Below are 12,563 nucleotides of genomic sequence, written 5' to 3' on the forward strand. Positions count from 1 at the left end.
GCGCTGGGTTCCGCCGGGCGCTCAGGCGCACAGGGTCACGTGGCAGTCGCCCGCGGACCCGACTTCCCGCTGCGGCCAATGAAGCCCCTGGCGGACTTCCTCAGCGACTGCCGGGCGACCTCAGGATGCGGCTCCGCCGCGCGAGACGCCTCTCCCCAAGCTGGGCCGCGGAGTCCCCAAGGCGCCAGCTTCCCGAGGCCGCCCGGCCCGGAGCCCCAGGGGAGTGGTCCGAGCTCGCCCCGGTGGCTCCGACAGGCCGGGGGGGCGGGGCGCCGGGGTCGCATGGGGGGCGGGGCTGTCGCGAAGCCCTCCCCTGGGGCGGCCGTGGCCCCCAGGAGTTGGCGCTGCCGCAGGCTCGGCGGGGACCTGACTGGGCCCCGGGGACCCTCCGCGCGGGCTTGTCTGGCCCGGATTTGAGAACTGGGAGGCCGGGTAGGCCCCGCGGAGGCCCCCAGCTCCGGGCCGGCCTAGTCGCAGGCTCCCCCCGGCCCCCGCACGTGGGAACCATGTTCTCGGGCACAGCCGTCCCCAACCGTTCAGCTCCTCAAAAAGGGCGCTGTTTTCCTTATCCAGTTTATAGATGGATAAACTGAGGCCGGGCTCTGGGCCGGAAGTTTCCCGTGTTCACCCGCACGCCTCAGCGAGAACTTTTGCGTGGAGGTTGGGAGGGAGCGCCTCAGGGAATCCCCTGGTGGGGGCAATATCGGGGTCTGACACCATCAGTCACCCCTGCATTAGTGACCCTGGACCACTGCTCTCCGTGCCCTTCCCCCCACCGCCCGTCGCCAGTCCTGGACTCACACAAGCGGCTCTGCCTCAGGGACCAAGGCTGTGTTGCCTCTGCCTGGACCCCCCCCCCCATTCTAGCTCCCTGTCCCGGCCCTTGTCAGTGTCTGTGTGTCAGCGGCGTCATCAGGGCTTGTCACTCCATTAAGCGAGGAGGAAAGGCCCTACCTCCCTCACCCGCAGGGCAGTGCTGGGGTCTTGGGTGTCCACACCCCTGCCCCAGCCCCACCCTGGGAGCTGCCCTGCCCCATGTCCACAAAGGTGGGTACCAGGCGGGAGAGGTCGAGCGGAGCTTGCCTGACATGGGTGCCTGAGAGCCGGGGCCCCCCAGAGGGAGCTGAGACTCGCTGGTTCTGTCGCCTGGCTCCACATGCCTCCGTTTCCTCACCTGTAAAGTGGGGATCTACAGGAGCCCACGTGTTGCAGACAGAACTGTCCCCCCCGGAATGCATACACTGAAGCCCAGCAGAGGCCTCAGGAGGAACCACCCGCTGGCGCCTCATCTCGGACGTCCGGACTCCAGGATAAATGTCCGCTGCTTAAGCCGCTCGGCCTGTGGTGTTCGGTTATGGCAGCCCGAGCAGACTAATACAGCACGTCGTGGTCAGTGTGCTTGGCACCGTGCCCACAGTCACTCCTGCAGCGGAGCCACAGGAATAGGGAGCGTCAGAGCTGCAGCCTGGTCCGAAGCTTCGCTCTGGAGCCCTGCACCCTGAGTTCTAATCCCGGTGCCCACAGCTGAGCACCTCATCCTGGAGCTGCTGCCCCACTGGCTCAGGCTCAGGCCACGCCTCACTGCACCATCCTCCCCCAGGAGGTCCCCTTGCCCAGGCGCCTGCACCCCTAGATGCCCGGGAACACAACTGGAGAGGGCTGCCCTGGCCACACGCTTTGGCCTCCAGGAAACTTTGCCCTTCCGTTCAGCACTTCCCACAGTCCCCCAGCCTGAAGCAGGCCTTTCCTCTGAGCCCTGTGGCACCCTCACCTCCCCTGCCCATGCTCCCCAGCTGGGCTCTAACTGGCCACCCTCTCAGTGCCACCGGCTGGGAGCTGGCCAAGGGAGACACACTTGTCTCATTCCCGAAAGGCCGGCATCCTGGGAACACAGAGCAGAGAACCTCAAACTGGCATTTTATTCTGTCACAGTTCTGGAGAAATCAAGGTGTCAGCCAGGCCACACTCCTTCCAGAGGCTCTAGGGGAGAATGTCCCGCCTCTTCCGGCTTGTGGTGGTGGCCAGCAGTCCCTGGTGTCCTTGGCTGCAGCCGCATCACTCCAACCCCCACTCAGCCATTACGTGGCTTTCTCCCGCGCTTCTGCCTCCACCTGCCACTTCCCGGGACACCAGCATGGAGGAATGGGGCTTGGCCCTGTATTTTGGGGGCCCCTCTCCCCGGGCCTGTGCTGGGCTAACAGTCCCCAGAGCTGGCTCCCCCAGGCGGCCCCTGCAGTCACCCTCATCACAGACGCAGGAGGTGAGGGCCCAGGGGCTGGGCTGTCTTGCCTGGCCCAGAGCGGATGTCCACCCGCGTCTGGGCGGCAGGCTGCCTCAGCCCCGAGTGGCATGACCAAGAATGGTGGGAAGAAGGACAAAAGACCATGGCTCAGGGTGCTAGGCGTGGGTTGACTTTGGTGGCTGCAGACTGACCACTGGGAGCACCAGGGGCTGCCGATGAGGCCTGGTCCCGACCACCGTGACTCAGGGTCCTTTCTCTGATTTTCGGCCACAGGGCTATGGTGCTAGTGGCTGACCTCACCACAGAAGGCCTCTTGTGGGGTCCTACAAGCACAGGGATCTGGGACAGGTGTGGGTGGGGGACCCTGCCTGGGGCCCCCCACCCCCTGCATGGGCTGGAGCAAGTCACTTCCCCTCAGATTTAGGAATCACTCCACGTCAGGCCCGCTGGGGCAGCTTCTCCTGCGGGCAGGAGGGGAGCCGAGAAGGGAAAGGGGCCATGGGGGCCAGTTGCCCCTGCTCCCCGGGCCTCAGTGTCAGAGGCTGCTTCCAGGTGGACGGGGGAGTGGGCCCAGAACTTTGGGCACATTCCCTGCTGGTCCTGGAGAAAGGGGCATCTGGTGGGGAGAGTTCAGAGGAAGAGCCCTCCGCCCACCCCCACCCTGTGCCAGATAAACCAGGGCTGCCCCGTGGACAGGCCCACTGAGACGAGTCGGCTGAGGGCAAGGGCAGGGTGGCTGCCGTGGGAAAGAGGACCGCCCTCCAGAAGGGGACAAGCAAGACCAGCCTCATCCCAATGGGACCAGCGAGCCGAAAGGCAGCGTCAGAAACACCCCAGCAGGAGCTGTGGCCATCGGTCAAGACCTGGAGGCAGAGCCGGGGCTTCCAGGGATCGCAGCGCGGACACCAGCAGGACTGGGGGGCATCCTGCCCTGTGGGTGGGCGGGCACCCAGGGGCTGCTCGCCAGGCCGGCCCCCAAGCCCTCTTGGCCCAGGGTGCTCCCTGATGTCCTGTCCAAGGCACAGACAGCAGCCTGTGATTTGGGGAGATTTGAGGGGCCCTGGGACAGCCTGGGTGACGCGGCATTTTCAGACCATAACCAAGTCCACCCTCTAGCGTAGAAATGAGGAAACTGAGGTTGGAGAAGCTACGAGGCTGGACCCCAGCCTCCCCAAGTGCCTCCCGTGGGCCCCCACACCATGCAGAAATGCCACCCCATAAGCATTTGGGGGGCCAAACGTGGGGGGCCGGGGATGGCACTGTCCGAAGCCCCACCTCCATGCCCCACGCCCCTCCCCACAGCCCCCAGGAGGAGGTGCCGTGAACCCTCAGTGCTGAGTCACAGGGCGGGGTGCGAGGCCTGCGGTTCTGCAGCGCAGGAAGGTTGGGCAAGGCCCGGCCCCCCTGGCTGGCGGCACAGCTTGGCTCGCAGCCCGGCCCGCTCCCTGGTCCCCCAGCCACAGCCCGGCCGCTGTCCTCAGCCCTCGAATCTGGGAGGACTTTCAGGTGCCCCTTGTGCCAGGCCCTGCGTGAGGCCACAGTCATGACCTGTGTCCCCTCTGCCTGGGATGCTCCAGGTTGAGATTATGGGATGGCCTGGGCACTGGAGAGGGATTGAGCCCACCTCAGCAGGTGCACAGGCCCTGAGGGGTAAGGTGCTGCCAGAGCTGTGGGTGGGGCCGGGTGGGGGCCCTGGGGACGCCCCCCTGGGCAGGGGAGACAAGGAGGGAGGACGGGCCAGGTGCTGCAGGGTGCTGGTGGGAGGGCTGTTTCCGGATGCCGGATGGGGATGGGGTCACTCACCGGGTCTAGTTCTGCTCTAGGCTCTGGGCGGGGCCAGGGCTCAAGGAGCCTGGACGTGGGGATGGAGGGGAAGAGGGGGCGGGGCCCACGGGGACCTGGGGTGGGGGGATGGGGCAGCCCCGCTTGGGACCTCAGGGGCCTGGGCTTGGGACGTTTCGCGGCTCCCCATGAGAGGATGGCATTGTGAGAGTGGACAGGGCCACCCTCCAGTAGGTGTGGCTGGAGAGCAGAGGAGCAGGGACGGCCACACACGGGGTCGGGAGACACAGGGAAGCCCTCGGAGCTGCAGGAGAGGAGAGCCTGCCGCAAGGATGGGGTGTCGCGGGTGGCAGCGCCCTGCCCTGAGGTCTGAGTGGCTGCTGGGTGGGGGGGAGGGGCTGGGGCCAGGCAGCCCGTGCTTGTCCGACACCACCTGGCCAGGCCCCCTCCTGCCCCGAGGGGGTGATGAGGAGTCTGTGCTGTGTGGGGCTCCCCGAAGTCCACAGCTGTCCCCACCTCCCCTGGAGAGCAGGGACCACTAGGCCACCCTCAGGGGAGGCTCCTTTTTTTTTTTTGAGACAGAGTCTCACTTTGTTGCCCGGGCTAGAGTGAGTGCCGTGGCATCAGCCTAGCTCACAGCAACCTCAAACTCCTGGGCTTAAGCGATCCTCCTGCCTCAGCCTCTTCGGTAGCTGGGACTACAGGCATGCACCACCATGCCCGGCTCATTTTTTTCTATATGTATTTTTAGTTGGCCAGATAATTTCTTTCTATTTTTAGTAGAGACGGGGTCTCGCTCTTGCTCAGGCTGGTCTCAAACTCCCGACCTCGAGCGATCCACCCGCCTCGGCCTCCCAGAGGGCTAGGATTACAGGCGTGAGCCACCTCGCCCGGCCCTTTTTTTTTTTTTTTTTTTTTGGAGCTCACTTTGTTGCCCAGGCTAGAGTGAGTGTCGTGGCGTCAGCCTCACTCACAGCAACCTCAGACTCCTGGGCTCCAGCGATCCTCCTGCCTCAGCCTCCCTAGTAGCTGGGACTACAGGCATGCGCCACCATGCCCGGCTAATTTTTTCTATATATATATATTTTTTTTTTTAGCTGGCCATATAACTTCTTTCTATTTTTTTTTTAGTATAGCCGGGGTCTCGCTCTTGCTCAGGCTGGTCTCAAACTCCTGAGCTCAAACCATCCGCCTGCCTCGGTCTCCCAGAGTGCTGGGATGACAGGCGTGAGCCACCACGCCCAGCCCGGGGAGGCTCCTTGTGTGGTCGCCAGCCTCAGGGTGAGGACAGCCACCAGTCCTGCTGGGATGCCTTGGGCCTGCCTGTGGTCACCTCAACTGTGTCGATGGGGACAGAGATGAAGGGAGGGCAGGTGACAGCCCACAGCCCACCGCCCCCCAGCCTGGGGGCGTGAGGAAGGACAGGCCTGTGGGTGGCAGAGAAGAGAGGATGGCAGCAGGGACCCAGGGCCTGGAGGGTGCGGCCCAGGAGGTCCAGGGGGCGGGTGGGGAGGGGTGCAGGGGTGTGAAGGAACCAAAGCCCCCCCAGGGTGAACCCAGGGCCTAGACGGGCTCCAAGGAGGGCAGAGGAAGCTCAAGATGGGGCGAGGGCGGGACACAGGGCAGGTGGATTGGAGCAAGGAGAAAAACAGCACCCGACACTGGAGCCTCAGGGCAGGGGCTGTCCTTCGAAGCAGGTGGGGGCAGGGCACCCTAACTCTCAGGGCTACTCCCTGTCCAGCCTCCAGGCCCAAAGGCTGAGCCCAGAGGACACGGCAGCATCCCCACCCACCAGACCACCTGCCCAACCTGCTGCAGGGCTGGCTCGGGTCTCCGTGGGCTGTGCCGGGCCTGGTGTTCCTCTCTCTCCCCACCCGCTCCCTGCCCTGGGCCCCGAGTCTGAGTGTGGGGTACGAGGGCGAGGGTAGGGCTCCACTCCCCCCAGGGGTAGGAAGGGGGTCCCAGGGCAACTTCTGGCCTCACAGGGAGGCCCCTGCCCTGTGAGGCCCACTCCAGTGTAACTGTGTCACTGTGATTTCCACAAATGGTGCAGACACGCCTGGACAGCCACGTGCGAAAGAATGAAGTCGGGCTCCTGCCTCACACCACGAAAAAAACCAACTCTGCACGCAACAGGCCAGTGTGGTGGCACGAGCCTGTAGGCCCAGCTGCTCAGGAGGCTGAGGCGGGAGGATGGCTTCAGCCCAGGAGTTCAAGTCCAGCCTGGACAACATAGCGAGACCCCATTTCTGAAAAACAAAACTCTCCCTCTCCAAAAAAAAGAAAAAACCAACAGAAAATAACAATTGCTGGGGAGGATGTGGAAAAACTGGAGCCCTCACACGTTGCTGGGGGGAGCGGAGAACCGTGCAGCTGCTTTGGGAAGCAGTCTGGCGGTTCCTCAGAAGTTTAACAGAATTTCCAGATGACCCGGAAGTTCCACACCTGGGCATGTACCTAAGAGAAACGAAAGCAGCTGTTCACGCAAACACCTGTGCGTGAATGTTCACGGCAGGCGAAGGGTGGGAACGATCAAGCATCCACCAACAGATGAGTGGTGAACACAGTGCGGTCTGTCCACGGCGCCAGCCACGGGGAGGGAGAAGCCGATGCCCCCTGTGGCGAGGATGACGCCGGTGACAGTGACACTCTCCTCAGTGAAGGGAGCCAGGCACAAAGGCCCCGCGCCGCACGGTTCTGTCTGTTAAAATGTCCTGACTGGGCAGGGCCACAGAGACAGGGGGCAGAGGGGTGACGGGGGTGGGGCGGGGAGGGATGGTTACTTCATCGGGGCAGGATGTTTTTATGGGGTGATGAAAATGTTCTGAAACGAGAGAGCCCAGGTTGCACAACACCTCGAGGGCCAGAGTCGCTCCCTCTGTGGTAGTCGTGTGTCCTGTGACTCTCACTCCGTGAAAAAGAGGCGTGAACGAGTAATCCGGGTCCCTGCAGGAGAAGTGGGAGATTTAGGAGCGTGTCAAGGAGAAACGTGCTGTAGCCTCGCCTGGTCCGTGTGGGCCGTGTCCTCCTGATCCGTCTGTGCACGTGTTTTCTGTGGACAAGAACGTGGTCCTACCACACAGCCGAGCCGCACCCCGCTTCGCACCTGAGGCTCCGACGCGACTGGCCGTGCAGAACGCGCGGCCAGGCATCCTTCCGCCCCAGGCTGCTCCCTGAGGCCGCGGGGAGCAGAGCTGCCGTGGCTGAGCCCGGGCTCTGCGCCTCCTGCTGCCCTCAGCTCCCAGGAGTGGCCTGGGGAGCTGGGCAGGTGGCCCCCGTGGCTGCGTCCTGTGTGCCGAGCAGGTGTGCAGGCTGCAGCTGGTGACCCCCGGTCGCTGGGCTTTGCTCACCCTCCGGCTCCACCCAGTGGGCTGAGGTCCCCCTGGAAAGCCTGTGGCCTGGAGGCTCCCGGGCTGGGGAGGAGTGGCAGCCGCCCCTGGGACCCAGAGGTTAGGGTCCCGGTGTGGCCCTGACAGCAGCTCTGTCTGGTTCCACGGCTTCTACCCCTCCCTTCCCTCCCAGGGCCAAGGGTGGGGGGTGGGGCCTCCTGAGCCTCCAAACTCTTTGATTCTTCTCCCTTCAGAAGGTGGACCCCAAATCTGCAGCTTTTCAGGACGGGCTGGACTTGGGGACTAACCAATAGGAAGGGGTGGACGCGATGGTGCCGACTTCTGGGCTTGGCTCTCTGGGGTCACTCGCGCTGGGAAGCCAGCGGCCGTGTGGTGAGGACACTCGAGCAGCCGTCCCAGCAGCAGGTGGGCGGGAACGAGGCCTCCAGGCCCCCACCCACCCACTCCCACTGCCATGAGGAGCGCAGCGGAGGCAGCTCCTGCTGGACTTTCAGATGACGTCACCCGGCCGGCACCTGACCGCAGCCCTCCGAGCCTAACTGCCACTCCCGACCCTCGGCCACTGCCGACCCTCGGCCACTCCCGACCCTCGGCCAGTGTGCGATGATGCAGCAATAAAGGCTTGTTTCCAGCTGGGATGGCTTCTCAAGTGACAGCAGAAAACGAATACGGTTTCCAAGTCTCTGTGGGCGAGGAAGCACCTGGACACCGGGCACCTGTCTCCCCACGGGAGGTGGGGGCCTCTCAGCCCAGCTCCTCCCCCAGAGCCAAGACGGGGGGCACCACTGCTTTGACAGTTCTGTGCAGAAGGGACAGCCGTGCGCAGTGCCTGCCTGGGACCCTCCCAGCGCACCTGGCCCCTGAGCTGCCAGTGCCCAGTCCCACCTGGTCATCCTCACGGGGGCAATAAAAGGTGCTGGCGCCGCGGCAGTCTCTCCAGCCCCCCTGGGGTCCAGAGCTGACAGCTCAAGCCCTCTGTGCCCCCAGGTGCCCAGGAAGAGGGCAGCACACATGCAAAGGCACGGAGGCCGTGGGGGGCCCCACAGAAGAGTCACAGGCGCCTTGTGGCCTGGCGGGACCAGGACCTGGAGGCTGCCGCGCTGGACGCCCTGGGCTTTCACCTCCCACAGCCGTGCAGGCCACACCAGCTGGACCGGACCCCCTCCCTCCCTGCCCCCAGGGGAAGGCCACAGCCACTCCGGCTCTGTGGCTGAGTCCTGCCTCTCTCCCAGCCAAGTACTAACCAGGCCCGACCCCGCTTAGCTCCCGAGGCGAGACGAGGCCGGGAGCATCCAGGGTGCTGTGGCTGCACACGCCGCCCCCCAGGCTCCGTCTCCTCCTTTCCCAACGGCAAATGAGAGCCACACGCACAGTCCCAGGTTGTGAAGGGACCTGCGCCCAGGTGTCCAAGCCCTCCCAGGTGGAGAAGTGACCCTTGGGCAGAGGCTGTGACCCTAAGAAGTTCCCAGGGGCAGATGGGGGACTCACTTGCGGGCACCCACACATGCGCGTCCACACGGAGCTCAGCCGCAGGCAGCAGGGTAGGTGCGGGAGAGGCCTGGCCAGGTGGCCAGGCCATCGGGGCCAGGACACGGCCCCACCCGACCTGAGGACAGAGCCAGGGCAGGTGGAGGTGCAGGGAGGGGTTGAGGAACTCGGAACCCAACATGGAGCTCCTGCCTGGGCCCAGCCGTCATCCCCCAGGCAGGACGATGGGGCTGGAGGGATAGAAGACAATGGAGCTTCTCAATGGGGTGTGGGAGGGACTCTGAAGTTTCTCAGGGTGACCAGGAGGGGAGGACCCACCCACAGGTGAGGACCAGAGTTTTAAAATCTCCCAAGAGCCATCAGGCGGGATTTGCCACACTGACTCCACAGAGCAGGAGACTGAGGTCCAGAGAGGTCCCCGCGCTTCTTGCCCCAATTGCCAGACCTTGGAATGACGCTCGGCAACCCCGCTGGCCTCGAGTTCCGAATGTCCCAGCAGCACCAGCCCTGTCTCAGTTCTGTCTCCTGGTGACAAGGCCCAGAGGCCACTGAGGAGAGGACCGGGCTGGCCCAGGAAAGCTGCTACCCTCAGACCACGCATCAGTCCCCACACACCCAAAGACCCCTCACACCCACGCCCCTGCACACCAAATCACCCCTGCACACCGGCACCCCTGCACACCCGCAACCCTGCACACCAAAACACCCCTGCACACCGGCACCCCTGCACACCCCACCCCTGCACACCCACACCCCTGCACACCCAAACACCCCTGCACACCCACACCCCTGCACACCCACACCCCTGCATACCGACACCCCTGCACACCCACACCCCTGCACACCCAAACACCCCTGCACACCCACACCCCTGCACACCCAAACACCCCTGCACACCCACACCCCTGCACACCCAAACACCCCTGCACACCCACAACCCTGCACACCCACACCCCTGCACACCCAAACACCCCTGCACACCTGCACCCCTGCACACCCAAACACCCCTGCACACCCAAACACCCCTGCACACCCACACCCCTGCACACCCAAACACCCCTGCACACCGGCACCCCTGCACACCCACACCCCTGCACACCCAAACACCCCTGCACACCGGCACCCCTGCACACCCACACCCCTGCACACCCAAACACCCCTGCACACCCACACCCGGCACCCACTGACCAGCATGTGCCGTGGGCAGCAGTGCGTGTTGGTCATGCTTGTCTGGGCCAAGGTCTGGCCTTTTCCAGCCCTTTTCTGCCTCTGCCCACTGTCTGTGCTGCTGCTCACGGGGAAGGCTGGGCAGCTGCCAGGTTAAAATGTTTATTTTTCTGGGAGCCTGGACAGATTCCTGGGGTCCTTGGCCCAGGCTCCACTCCAGCAGGGGGCATCTGCCAGCCTCTGTCATGGCTGCGTCTCCTCTCCAGACTGGCGGTCCCTCCACACACCCTTCGGGGCCTGGGGAGGGGGGAGGGTGTGGCCACAGGTGTGGAGTGATAGGCTGTGACAGTTGTGTCACCAGCTCCCCCAGACAGGGAGTCCTAAGGCAGCTGGTGATCCCAGGGCGGCGGGGCCGTGGCTTGGCCGGAATGTACCTTCCCATGACCTGGCCTGGCCTGGCCCGATCCTGCCCACGGGGTGGCAGCTGGTGCCGGGTGGTACAGCCAGGCTTGGACAGAACAGGATGACCCAGCTGGGATCTGGAAAGTGGGGAGCTTCCGAGGGCCCAGGATGTGGGGGGTCCCTGGGGCCTGAAATCTAGCCCTGATGGGAGTGGAGGCCTGTCCTGCCACCCTCCCGGGGGCGGCGGCTGCAGCAACCCTCAGAAAAGCCTCTCCACATTCCCAAGATCGGTTTTGGAGACAGAGGTAGAGCCCGGCCCCTCCTATCTGGAGATGGGACACTCGACACTCGGGGCAGGGGATGGGGTGGGCAGAGTACAGCCTCTTCTCCTGCCCAGCCCCCCACAGAAAACGCTCTTGGAAAAGGGGGAGGCCCGGCCTGAGGGGCTTCAGCCTAGGCAGAGGGGGTGGGGAAGGACCCCAGCACATTCCAGGGCCTGGAGGGACCTGTAGCTGTAACCTGGAACAAAAGGAGGGTGGGCGCTGGTGCCTGGCCAGGCACGGCCACACCTGCCCACATCCCCACAGTCCCCTCAGCAAATGCCAGCCTGCCCACTGTGGGGGGCCGGTCACTGGAGCTGCCACCACCACCCTGAGTGAGCTGCAGCCTCGCCCGAGCCCTCTCCCACCCCACGGAATTGCCCACGGCCCGCTCCACCAGCACCCTGCCTCTTACGCACCCAGGGGGCACTCAGGGAAGGGCGTGGAGCCCCCAAAGGCACCTTAACTGAAACCTGAAGTGCTCAGCACCCACATGCCCCAGGGGCCGTGTCAGATGCAGCCTGGGCGCCTGAGACCTGGGTCCCGGGGTGGGGCCTGGAGTTTCCACCAGTGCAGGCCCCAGGGGGCCTTTCTAAAAGCCAAGCCCTTGGAGGTGGGGGCCCCTCACACTACAGGCTGCCAGGGCTCTCGGAGATGGCTCCCTGCCCCCACCAGAGCCAGATTCGGGATGAGGCCCTGGCGTGAGCTGTCTCAGGCGGGCCTGCCTGCCTCCCCTCCCTGGGCTTTTCTCTCATTAACAGGTTGTCTGCCCAGGCAGCGCCGCGCACCTCCCCCCCCCCCCCCCCCCCGCCACCACTCTGCCCCTGCTTTGGTCTTCTAGCCCCACCCTCAGGCAAAACCCACAACCTGACCCCTCTGCTGGGCGGGTGGGTGCGGGGAAGCCTGAGCTGATGGGCCTGTCCCCACTGTGCCCCTAGGAGGGCAGGGAGAGACCCCACGCCAGCTCTAGGTGGACAGCCAGGGTGGTCGTTGGGCCCACACTCAGGGAGGACCATGCGTGAGGGGCGTGCCGGGTCCGGGCCAAACCCCAGATGCTCTCGGTTCCTGTAAGGGGTGAGTGGGGTCCTCCCAGGCCTCAGAGCTGGGGAAGACCGGGCCCGGCAGGGGCGCCCTGCTTGGCCTCCAGGAGGGGGTAGGGGCGGCGCTACCCTGGCCCCCGGCTCCACCTTCCTCCCCTCGATGGAGCTCTGAGCTCTCTGGTCAGGGGTGGGCTGAGGGGGGTCCCACCTGCCAGGAGCCTGCAGGCCCCAGGGAGGGCTGTGGGCCGGCTCCCAAGCCCCAGGCGACATGCAGGACGTGCTGGCAGCTTCGGCTGCTAACGGCCCACCCCCCCCAAGCAGAGCTGGCAGGCCCAGTGCCTGAACAATCTGAGTTGAAGAGGGTGATGCCCCCGCCTCCCAGAGACAGGAGATACTTCGTGGGGGAGATTCCTTTCCGCAGCTCCTGGAGGTGTCACCCACCCTGTTACCCTCCCCATCGAGTGTAGCCCCAGCCTCTGGGGAAGACAAGGGCACCACTCGAAGCCGGGCGGGCTGCCAGGATCCCAGGAGACCCTACATCCCGGGGGTTCAGCTGCCTGTCCTGAGTGGGCACAGGCCAACTAAGTGGCATCTTCACCCACCAGGTCGAAGGCCCCCATGACACTTGCTGGAGGCCAGGGGGCCTTGCCCAAGTGCATGCTTCCATCTTGATTTCTTTGGCATTTGGGGGCGGGTGAGCACCAAGGTTCTTTTGGGGGGCAGGGGCTGGTGGGAGGGTGGGCTTTCCACACCCAGCAGGAATAGCAGAAGG

The sequence above is a fragment of the Lemur catta genome, chromosome 15 (assembly GCF_020740605.2).
Source record: "Lemur catta isolate mLemCat1 chromosome 15, mLemCat1.pri, whole genome shotgun sequence".
Taxonomy (NCBI): Eukaryota; Metazoa; Chordata; class Mammalia; order Primates; family Lemuridae; genus Lemur; species Lemur catta.